Raw genomic sequence first — 12,179 nt, 5'->3', positions numbered from 1 at the left:
CCAGACAGGCAGCTAAGGAAGAAGGAAATAATTCAGTTTCCAAAAAGTGGTCAAGGTGTGAGAAGCTGAGGCCAGCTCCTCAGACTGTTTCAAAGCAGTGCTTAGAAAGGAGGGTGCACACACTTGGTGCCAGTGTGAATTCAAACTACGATATGAATTATAACTTCCCTTTTCCTAGGGTCATCATTCCCTTGCTATACACTAACTTTTGTGAAAAGGCTTCTTTTGCCCAAGAAATTTAGCCGTTTTTCAATGTATCAGTGGTTCATCCCTTTTTGTTACTGAGTCATATTCCGAGGAGTAAGACACAGTTTATTACCCTATTTATAGACATGTGGACAATTTCCAGATTTTTATGAAAGCTTTCATGGATATTCTCATGACAAGCCTTTTTGTAAATAGTTTTTCTAGTTTTCTTACATATCTAGGCATGAAATTGCTTGGTCATAGTGGAAATATATGACATGCATGATTCTATATCATATGTGAAATCCCTGACCCCCTGTTCAAAGTGGAGGGAACCAAATTCTGTTACATCCCTGTTCACAATGTATGAGCACTACAGCCGCTTCATGTCCTTGCCAGTGTTTGGTTTTACCCCATGTGTGTGTGTGTGTGTGTGTGGTATAGGTACTGATTTTTAAAAAGCAATTACTAAAGTCTCTTAAACATCATTAATAGTGGTAGGATAATCTGGTGGTTATAGTTGGTTGAATAATTTTATCTTGGGGATGTGAATTAACGAATCACCTTTAATTCTCTCAGTGCATCTATCAACTGTGACCATGGGCAAGTCACCCAGGCTTCAGTTTCCGTTTTTGTACAATGGCCTGATAATAGGTACCCCTCATAGATTTATAATAAAGATTAAATGAAAATGCGCACAAGAGACTTAAGAGGGTACTTTTCACACACTGGGCACTCAGTCCATCTTAAATAAAATTATCACAGTTTACCATTTGTACCTTTAGGACCAACAGCTATGAGAGGACTGAGGATTCCAGTCCACTCACACCTATGAAGGCCAGCGTTAAGAACACAGAATCCAAGGTCAACTCAGGGCCACAAGAAAACAGTTTGGGATGGACAGGAAACAAAGGGTTCAACAGATGAAGGGGTGGACCAGAGCAGGGTCTTCCAGGTGAAACACACACCTGAACAGGGCAGAAGCCCAGTAGAAGTAGGTTCCTCAGCACTGAGCCTTCAGTGACCTTTAGTATATGCCACAGCAGAATTCCAGACAGCCCTGTTCTTGACTTTATATTGATTAGCATTTTTATTATTGTCTGGATAAAAATAAGAGTACTGCCAATCAAATATCAAAATATGATAAAAGACTTAAGATGTATGGCATCAAAATTTGGTTGTAAAATATTTGAACAGATTGAAACATGTGCCATTATCTAGTAGGGATAAATAATAATTATGAGTTCTTTATTCTTTTCTTTTTGAGACAGGGTCTTGCTCTGTTTCCCTGGATAGAGTGAAGTGGAAACTTCCAACTACTGGGCTCAAGCCATCTTTTGCCTCAGCTTTTCAGAGTGCTGGGATTACAGGCACAAGTGGCCATGCCCAGCCAATAATTTTTATTTTTTTAATTTCAGTAGATTTGAGGAATATAACTATTTTTGTTACATGGATGAATTGTATAATGATGAAGTCAGGGTTTTTAGTGTACCCATCACCTTGAAAATAATTATGTCTTAAAAGCAAGGAAGCAAGCAAAAATCCGATACTTAAATGGCCTTGCTACATTTAAAAGTAATGAAGAGAGAAAAAAATTATTGAATATGGCATTATAACTCTACCCCAAAAGTAATGTCTTTAACTGTGTTTATGGAATTATAAAATCGTGACATAGTATCATGTTTACTTTTGATAATCATGTTTTGAGGAAGATATTTAAACAACAAAATTATATTCAGAAGAGGATAAATAAGATAAAGTCTTCTCTTTATCTGAAAACCAGTTGAGATTTAGTACTTGATGGTGGCATTGATATTATACTAGTTAGGCTAAAAGACAAAACACAAGTGAGCAAACAAACAAACAAATAACAGTAAAATACAATTTAATGGTCCGTTGTGTGAGTGAGATGTTTTATTGGGAAGAATGTAAGGGTATATGGCACACCTCTTGGGTGCAGGACACAACTGCAGGAGGGAATCTGCCTAACTGAATGGGCCTGGAGTGGGGGGGTGGCTGAGGGGGGCTGGCACACCTTTTGTGTGTGGGACACAACTACAAAAGGGACTCTACCTAACAAAATCAAATATTTTGACCTGGTTTTTGGTACCCTCACATTAACCTGAAATAAATTTATTTTAAAAATAGATTCATAAAAATCAAACAAACAAACAAACAAACAGTAACCTGGTTGTTTTTACCCCTACATTAATCTGAAATTTAAACAGACAGCACAGGTTTGAACTGCGAGGGTCCACTTACATGCAGATTACATACACACCCGAAAGGAAAGAGGTGTTTTATTTCTTCTGGGCTAAAATACATGACTGGATCCAAAGAATGTACATTTTGGGGACTGTGACTGTACCTAATGTGGCAGAACTTGAACTCTCTTGTCCTTTTCTCTTAGAATCATATTTTATTTTTATAGCACTTGCCAAACTCTTGCTGTGATATGTAAGTTCCTGTCTGTCAACCTGAACATGAGCTTCTTGAGGAAAGAAATTGTATAGTTGATCTTTGAGCACCTTAGGAGTTGAGGGAACCTACCGCCTGTGTGGTAGAAAATTTTGACTCCCCCAAAACTTACCTACCAGTAACCTTGATGATGACATAAACAGTCAGTTAACAGTTAATAATGTATGATATGCATAGTATATACCATATTCTTATAGTAAAGTAAGCTAGAGTAAAAAAGGATTATTAACAAGATTATAAGGAAGAGAAAATGTGTTGACCACTCAGTAAGGAGAAGTTGATCATCACGCCTTCCTCCTGTCCTTGTGCTGATCAGGCTGAGGAGCAAGAAGAAGAGCAGGGCTTGGTCTTGCTGCCTTGGGGTGGCAGTGGCAGAAGAGGTGGGAGGGAGGATAAGAGGCAGACACCCTGAACACACTGAAAGTTTGTTTTGAAAAAATCTGCATGTAAGTGGACCCTCGCAGTTCAAACCTGTGTTGTTTAAGGACCAATTGTATTTTGTTGTCTTTTTAGCCCTTCAGAGTTAACTATAAGGCCAAGTACATATACTTAAGAGATGGGTGTTAAATTGAGTAGAATGGATCACTTAGTATTTAAAGACACCGCAAACTTGACTAGATGCATTTTCAGGTAGAATGTCCCCAGTGGCAATCATCACACAATTGCAAAGGCAAACCATGTATATGGTTTAAAGGAATTTCTTTTTGTATCATTTGGCAGTTAATTCTAGGGGCTTCTACATCAACTCCATGAAGAATCACTGAATCAGACACAATAAATCCATTTCATTGTGTTTTCTTCATATGTGGATAGATTTCCATGGATTCACTAGAATAAAAAAATTTTAAAAAACCCCTAAGATCATCAGTAGTGCCTCTTGAAGCAAGACCAGAATGTGTGACTAACTTGGCACATGAAATATTTAATATCCTGGAAGTGATATTAAATTTTGCTGGGGTGTGAGTCACTCATTTTGTTTTTCTAGAATGTCACTTTCTGCTATTTTTCTGAAAACCATATGTCATTATGAAAAGAATCAGACTTCAAGTTTAAGGTGCTTTCAGTACTGAATATGATTCATTATTTTTTACATTTAATGATTTAAAACTATAATATTCCTCTCTGTTACTTAAAATCATTTTGTCTGAATATGAAAAGAGGTATTAAATGAGGTTCACCAAGATCCCATTTAATACTGGCAGAAGTAAACTTTTCACTGTGACATTTTGCAGATAGGACAGGAAAGGCTGGTGATTCAAAAGACATGAAGAATCCTAAGCTTTTTTGCTTTAATTCTGGTTGCCATATTCTAAACCTTTCTACTTTCTAAGGGCCAGTTTTCTGAGATTTGTATTATGTAATTTTCCATATATTGAAAATTATGTGTTAGTTTTCACTGGCATAATTTCAGATTACATGTATGGCACTTCTATTACTTTATTAAGCATGCTGTTCATTTTAGTGTTTTTCTTGTTTTTCACAGAGGTTTGGGTCACTGTTTTAAATATTTAAATTTCATCAAAAGTACCTTATAAACAAATTAGTCAAGTGATTAGAAATTCCAACACCTATTTTTCATACTCATTTTAAGAATTTAAACTTTGTTTGGGTACGGTGGCTTATGTGTGTAATCCTAGCACTCTGGAGGCTAAGGCGAGAGGATTGCCTGAGCTTAGGAGTTTGACACCAGCCTGAGCGAGAGCTAGACCTCATCTCTAAAGAACAGCCAGGTGTTGTAGTGGGTGCTTCTAGTCCCAGTTACTTGGAAAGCTGAAACAAGAGAATTGCATGAGCCCCAGCGTTCGAGGTTGCTGTGAGCTATGGCAGGCTGCCAAGGGTGACAAAGTGATACTCTGTTAAAAAAAAAAAAAGAAACCTCTAAAAGAAATGACAAAATATATTATTAGTGTTTATAAAAACACAAGTAATCCATTATGGAATCTAAAGATGTTGAGTTTGTTTAAAGATCAATATCGTTTTGCTTTTAAAAGTTGATTAGTAAAAAATTTTAAAATCATAGAAAGAGGCTGGGTGCAGTGACTCATGCCTGTAATTCCAACCCTCTGTAATGCCACCACCGCCAAGGAGGGTGGTTTGCCTGAGATCTCAGGTTTGAGATCAATCTGAGCAACAGTGAAACCTCATCTCTTAAAAAAAAGAAAACAGTCAGCCATAAGGACAGGTACCTGTAGTCCCAGCTACTTGGGAGGCTGAGGCAAGAAGATCGCTTGAACCCAAGAGTTTGAGGTTGCTGAAAGCTATGACACCACGGCGCTCTCCTGAAGGCAAAAAAGTAGGACTGTCTCTAAATAAATAAATGAATAAATAAATAAATAAAAATCATAGAAAGATTCTAACCATAGATTAAGAATATAAAATCATTTTAAGCTCAAAAATAAATATTCAAAAGAGGTAAAACAGCACACAGTACCCCATAACCAAGTAGAAGTTATATCATTACAATGGCATAAAAACCATGTATTTCAGAAGCAAGAATAATCTGGGGTCCAGACTGTCTAGCTAGCAGCAGATGGGAGACTACACCCACTTCAGCTGGGGCATACTTTTTCTCTACTGTGGATTTTGTAAATGTAAACCTTTGCTCACTAACTCAAAGGCCTTTCCTTAGAATGCTGGCTGTGCATTGCATATTGTTTCTCTTTTAGAACAACGTGAGGTGTGTTGTTCAGGGGGATTTGTAGGGCTCAGTTATCCAGAATGTATGGTCCTAACTTCCAGAGTGCATAAAAGACCGTGTAACTCCAACATGGGGAAAACAGCTGTGCCAAGTTTGCTGGGGAAGTTCCAGCTTATGCCTGAGTCCAAGCACAATGGACTCCATTTCAGTCCCAACTGTGTCCCAATTAGGCAAAAATCTTTGACTACCCCACTATACATCCCCAGTGGAATTCCAGTTAAGCTAGTCCCAACTTATCTACGTGGCTCAGAGCCGTGCTCCTCAAAGAGCATTCCTTAGACTAGTAGCATAGGCCTTCCATGGCAGCTTATTGGAATCTCAGGCCCAGCCCAGATTTACTGAGTCAGAATGTGCATTTTAACAAGATCCTCATATGATTTAGATCTACAAAAAAACTTAAGAAATACTGTCCTAGAAAAACAGGCTGGCCTAACTTTTTTTTTTTAGGATAGTTAATTTTGATGAAAACAATATAAACACCTATTCACAAAATACCAAGCAAAACCAAGAAAGTTGACTAAATAAAATAAAAAAGTCAATCGTTTTGCCCACTCCCATTTGCAACTAGATTGGCAATTAGTGTGGCATTAAAAAATAATGGTTTTCATTATTTCTTGAGGATTCTTTGCCCATTTTTAACTATTTAATGTGGTTTGTAACAAAAAATGTAACTAAAATAAATGTATATAGTTTTAACAGATAATAATGAAACTAAAATTTATGGGGCGGCACCTGTGGCTCAGTGAGTAGGGCGCTGGCCGCATATACCAAGGGTGGCGGGTTCAAACCCAGACCCAGCCAAATTGTAATAAAAAAAATAGCCAGGCCTTGTGAAAGGCGCCTATATTCCCAGTTACTCGGGAGGCTGAAGCAAGAGAGTCGCCTAAGCCCAGAAGGGTGATAAAGTGAGACTCTGTCTCTACCAAAAAAAAAACAAAAATAAAAAAAGTAAACTAAATTTATGTTATCATATTGAGGGCAAGAAAGAGAATATAATGAGCATCTGTGATGTCCCTTAAATTCCCTCCCCACTTCTCTATCCCGAATTTGCAAAAGTCATTTTATCACTTTCCTTTATAGTTTTAACAAATGTATAAGGATGCCCAATCCGATGATTTCCTTTGCCTGTTTTTAAACTTTGTATGAATGGACTGATACTGCATATTTGTGTGCTTCTGACTTTTCTTTCATTCATTATCATGTTTGTGGGATGAACACATGGTGCTTTAGGTGATTGTGGTGTGTTTATTTCTTTGCAATATAATTTTCTATTATATAAATATGCCATAGTTAATACAATCACTCCCTCATCTATGGATTTGTAGTTTGGTTTCTTTCACTTTTAGGTTAGTGACTTCTTTAGTTAGTGGCAGTCACAACGCTGCCAAAAGCATTCTTGTACATGCATGAAGGAGCAATATGGAGAGGACTTTTCTAAGGTATATATCCAGGAATTAAACTCTTGATGTATAGCATATGTGATTCTTTAACTTTACTAAACAACGACAAACTATTCTTCAGTGTTTATACAATTAATATTCTATTAATGCACTTGAGTTCATTACTATGCTGGCCAACTTGGCTAATTGTCAAACTTTTAAATTTGTACTTATCTATCAGATGTGCTTTAAATTCTCATATGTATGAATAATTAGGCAAGATGAGCATATTTCCTTGCAGGTTTTGAGCATTTAATTATTTTTAATAAATAAAATAGGTTAGTTAACTTCTCCTGTCTTGCAACTATCTTCATGGTATGTTTTAATGATCAGAAATTTCTCACTTTTATGTGGTTGAGTTTACTACTTTTTCTTTAACATTAGTACATTTACTATGCTCTTTAAGATATCCTTCCTTATTTTTAAAACACAAATCTATTTTCTTATTCTTAGTTTTCATAAATCTGTATAGTTTTGCCCTGTACATTTAAGTCTTCACATCACAGGAATTTTACTAATTGGTATACATTGTGGATCTTCACTTTACACCAAAAAACATTATTTATTATGTATATCTTGGTTACCCTTTCATATATCAAATATCCAAATATGAATCAATCAGTTTTGAGACTTACTATTTCATTTTGTTTAGTATTTTCCTATCCTTTCCTAATTACTATAAATATAAAAAATACATATAATACCCAGGGTTTAGAATGGTCTTCCATTTGTTCTTCAGTGGCATCTAGGTCATTGTGTTTCCATATACATTTTAGAATCAACTTCTCAAGTGCTATAAAAATGTATCTGTCTATATTTTAATTTAGATTGTCTTGGACGTATATGTCAATTTAAACTGTAAACATGGTATGTCACTCTATTTGTGTGCCTCAGCCTCAATGTTTCCCCCCAAATCTTTATTGTTTTATCTCAAAGATTCTGCATATCTTCTACTTAATTTGTTCTTGTGGTTTGTTTTCTGGTATTATTATAAATGATGTATTTTCCCTCCTATTTTAAGTTTTCTAACTTTTCTCACATACTGATATCTTTGTTCTAAGGATATGCTTATATATGCTTATATATGATTATCTTCTTTAATCTAATAATGACTCAAAAGACATTAATTCATTCAGTAATGTTAAACATTGTATTCCCATAATAAACCACTTTCACTATGTTATATATGTTCCCAAATTATATTTGATAATAAATTATAATTTGAGCTATGTTTGAACTATGTGTCATTGGTGAGCACATTTCTTTTTTCAAAGCTTTGTTATCAACTTTTGCTGTCAAGATTATAACAGCATCCCCAAATAAATGGGAAATAAACATAATTACAGATTTAAAACAAAACAATCTTTGCATTTATTAGAAATTGGGAAATACTACTACATTTCTTATCTCTGAGTTTGGCTGTTTGTAATTATTCTTCTAGCTGATCGGTGCATGGAAATTTCTTTCGGAATAGATCTTCAATTACTTCTTTAATTTCTTCTATGCATATAGGATTATTCAGATATTCTAGTGCTTGAGTCATTTTTTTTTTTTTTGGAGGCAGAGTCTCACTTTGTTGCCTTCAGTGGAATACGAAGCAATTGTCTTGCCTCAGCCTCCAGAGTAGCTGGAACTGCAGGCACCTGCCACAACACCCAGCTATCTTTGGAGGTGGGGCCTAACTCTGGCTCAGGCTGGTCTCAAACCTGTGAGCTCAGGTAATCCACCCACCTCAACCTCCCAGAGTGCTGGGATTACAGGAGTGAACCACCATGCCCGACCCATTTGAATCATTTTTAGTAAGTTCTATTTTTTTTTGAGGCATTTTCTAATATTTTTCTTAACATACTTTGGAATAAAATAGTTTATTATCTCTCCAGAATATTACATGTATTTATGTGCTCCTTTCTTACTTCTGGTGTCATTTGTTTGGGCCTTTTTACTCCCCCCATTAGTCATATTTGGCAATTTCATTAGTCTTCTCAGATTACCAAGTTTGGTATCTGCCCTCATACCCTTTTAGGTGGATCCTTAGCTCTTTCTGTGCCAGCCTTTCTTATTTTCTGATATAAACCGTATTAGTTTCTTATGGATTTACAACAGAATATTCTAAGGAGGATAGCTTTAAACTATGCAAATTTATTCTCTCTCAGCTCTGGACACTGGAATCAAGTTCTGAGTTCAAAGTTATCAGCAGGGCATGTTAGGCACTCTGAAAAAATTTTCCTTGTCTCTATACTTCTGGTGGTTGCAGGTAATCCTTGGCACTTTCTGACTCAAAGATATATTATTTCATCTCTTTTTCCATCTTTACATAGCTTTCCCCCTTCTGTGAGGGCCTATGTGTATGTCTAAATTTTTATAAGGACGTAAGTCATTGTATTTGGACCAAACCGAATTTAACATAATTTACTTATATTTGCAAAGACCTAATTTCTGTCTTCCTATAAGGAGAAATATTACTATATTTTAAACAAAATGTTAATTGAAAATAAGAAACACTAATGTCTGATGTTAAATTACTCATCATTCAAATTTTTGAGACTTTTTTCTCATTTCCATTGTATGTACATCTAATATAATACCTATAGCATAATTTTATTCATAACATATATACACATTTTTATCCCATACTTCTTTCATAAACAATATTTCTTCTTCAATTAGCTATAGTTCCAAATATTCTTTGTGTTTACAAATTTCAAACAAAACAATCTTTCAACTTATTAGAAATATCTAAAGTCTATACTTGTGCTAGAATAACTATGTACCAATTACACTTGTGTCTTTACTGCTATCTAATTGACAAGTGTGCATGTTCAAAAATTGACCATAATAATTGTTTTCAAAAGTGAAGTTAGGGGAAAGATAAAGACCTATTTAATATTTAGAAGGCAGTTAAATTGTCAAATAATGATATTCTTAGGAAATTATTGTCTCTCAACCAGCTAGAGGTTCAAGAGAAATATAAAAACCTATAAAAATATATCTGATTCCAAAATTATGGATTTAAAAATGTTTTTTCATATCTATTGTAGACTTCAAAGCCCATTATATTTCCTCCAAGTACAATTTATTGGCAATGTAACCTATGTAATGTGTTCACCAAAATGTTGTTATTTTGCTTTTATACACATATTAAAATCACTTATTTGGCTCACTGAAGTCAGAGGAGGTTATTTGACCAATACTGGCCAATAGACTATGTGTGTTATTACTGTACCTTACATCTAAGCTTGGCCTCTAGAGATCCCTAAGTGACTTTGGCATATTATTGCTGTCTCCTCAGTGCAGCTGAATATAAAGATTTCAGTATTTTAGGAACATATGATGGTGTGATTTCAGATTCTTGAGTCAGCAGATGGAAGGGCTATGGCCTAATGAATCAGTCAAACTTTTAATCTGTAATGTAACTCAGATATAAATCATTATTAAGATATACCACTCATATTTCAATACATATTTGCTACTGTAACATTGATGATGTGTTATCCTGACTATAGGATAGCTTGAATCAGGTCACTACTAATACTGTAAGGAAAAAAAGAGTAAAATATATAACATTTGGAATAGGCAAAATTAGGGTAAAAAAATATAGCATTGGTTATTTGGAGATAGCAAGATAAGAGATAGAGAAGAAAAGATAGATGAATAACATCTGTGGGTAGCTGAAAAACAGTTAATAAAACTTTCACCTGCTATAACTTAAAATGCAAATAGTGTGCCTACCCTGTAGCTCCAGGGGAATATTTTTGGAAACCACACCAAGAGAGGATGTGTTGCTCATTGTTGGCTGCATTTGGCAAGGTATCACAAGAGAGAGAAGTGAACTTGGTAACAAAGTGGCTGATTTGAAATGAAGTATGAAAGGGAATGAAGAGAGCCCATAAACTCAGGGTTTTGTAGACTTTGAAAGAAAAATTACTTCTATTCTAAAAAAGTAAAAGATGAAATTTAAAATCACCTTAAGTGTCAAAGGCTAATAAAATTTATTGATTAAATGAAGTAACTCAGAGGAGTGCTGAGGTTAATGAAGTAGACTCACTAGCTATTTTTCCAGATCATTTTTCACTACCCACTGCTATGATTAGGGAGTGAGTGTTGCACTAGGAAGATTAGAAACAAGAGAGAAAATTTCTACTGGTTACTTAATCAGAGGATTGATGATCATCCTGCCTAGTCCAGAATAATTTCCCATCTGTTAGCATATAGAACTAGTATTTCCTTTTTCTGGTTCCAGCACCTACTGGTAATTAATTTCTTCAGCTGACATTTTAATGATTACAGAATTAGCTCATGATAGATTGTGCAACTATGGTGGGCAGTGACTGAGACAATGAAATCCAAAAGATCACATGTACAAATTTCTTTTTCTTTTTTTTTTTTTTTTAGAGACAGAGTCTTACTTTGTCACCCTTGGTAGAGTGCTGTGATGTCACAGCTCATAGCAACCTCCAGCTCTTGGGCTTAGGTGATTCTCTTACCTCAGCGTTCTGAGTAGCTGGGACTGCAGGCACCTGCCACAACACCTGGCTATTTTTTGGTTGCAATTTGGCTGGGGCTGGGTTCAAACCCTCCACCCTTGGTATATGGGGCTGGCACCCTACTCGCAGAGCCACAGGTGTTGCCCAGTCTTTCAAATTCTTAGAAAAAGATAAAGCATTCTAAATTCAACTATACTGTGAGACATGTTTTAAAATATTTTATGGATGCATGCTCTTAAAAATGTGCCCTCCATGCTTCCTTTTTCCAGCAGCTCCTGTATGATAATCATCACAAAAAATAAATAACTGAAGGAGACAAATACACATACAGACACATGTCTATAAGGCAAAGACTCCAATACAAGAGAGAAGCAAAGTAATTCCACCCCAAAATGGTGATGGGCAAATGGTTACAGGATATTAGCTGTACAAGAAACATTTACTGAGCAATTTGCAAAAGGTTAGCACAAGATAATAGAAGACTCCAGTTTTGGGGGGGTATTTTAAAACTTTACATCAGAATACTATTTCATTCCAAATGCAGAAAGTCCATCAATCAAAAAATGAAGCAATTATAAATATGAAAAAATAATAACATTTGTATAAAAATAAGGTTGTGTGGGCAATATGTTTAACTGTAAATAGTATAAAGGCAGCCTTTTGTTTTCATAAGTTCTGCCTCTGTGGATTCAACAAACTATGGCTCAGCAATATTTAAATAAACAAATAAACAAACAATAGCAACACAGGCAATAAAAATAATATAAATAAAAATATAACTGTTTACATGGCATTAGATATTATAAGTAATCTAAAGATTATTTAAAATATATGGCATGAGAGACAGGGCAGGATGGACAACTGGAGACATTGGTGGCAAAATCATCCCAAATA

The sequence above is a fragment of the Otolemur garnettii genome, unplaced genomic scaffold (assembly GCF_000181295.1).
Source record: "Otolemur garnettii isolate 467f Iridium unplaced genomic scaffold, OtoGar3 scaffold00154, whole genome shotgun sequence".
Lineage (NCBI taxonomy): Eukaryota > Metazoa > Chordata > Mammalia > Primates > Galagidae > Otolemur > Otolemur garnettii.
Note: the sequence above shows the minus strand (reverse complement) of the source record.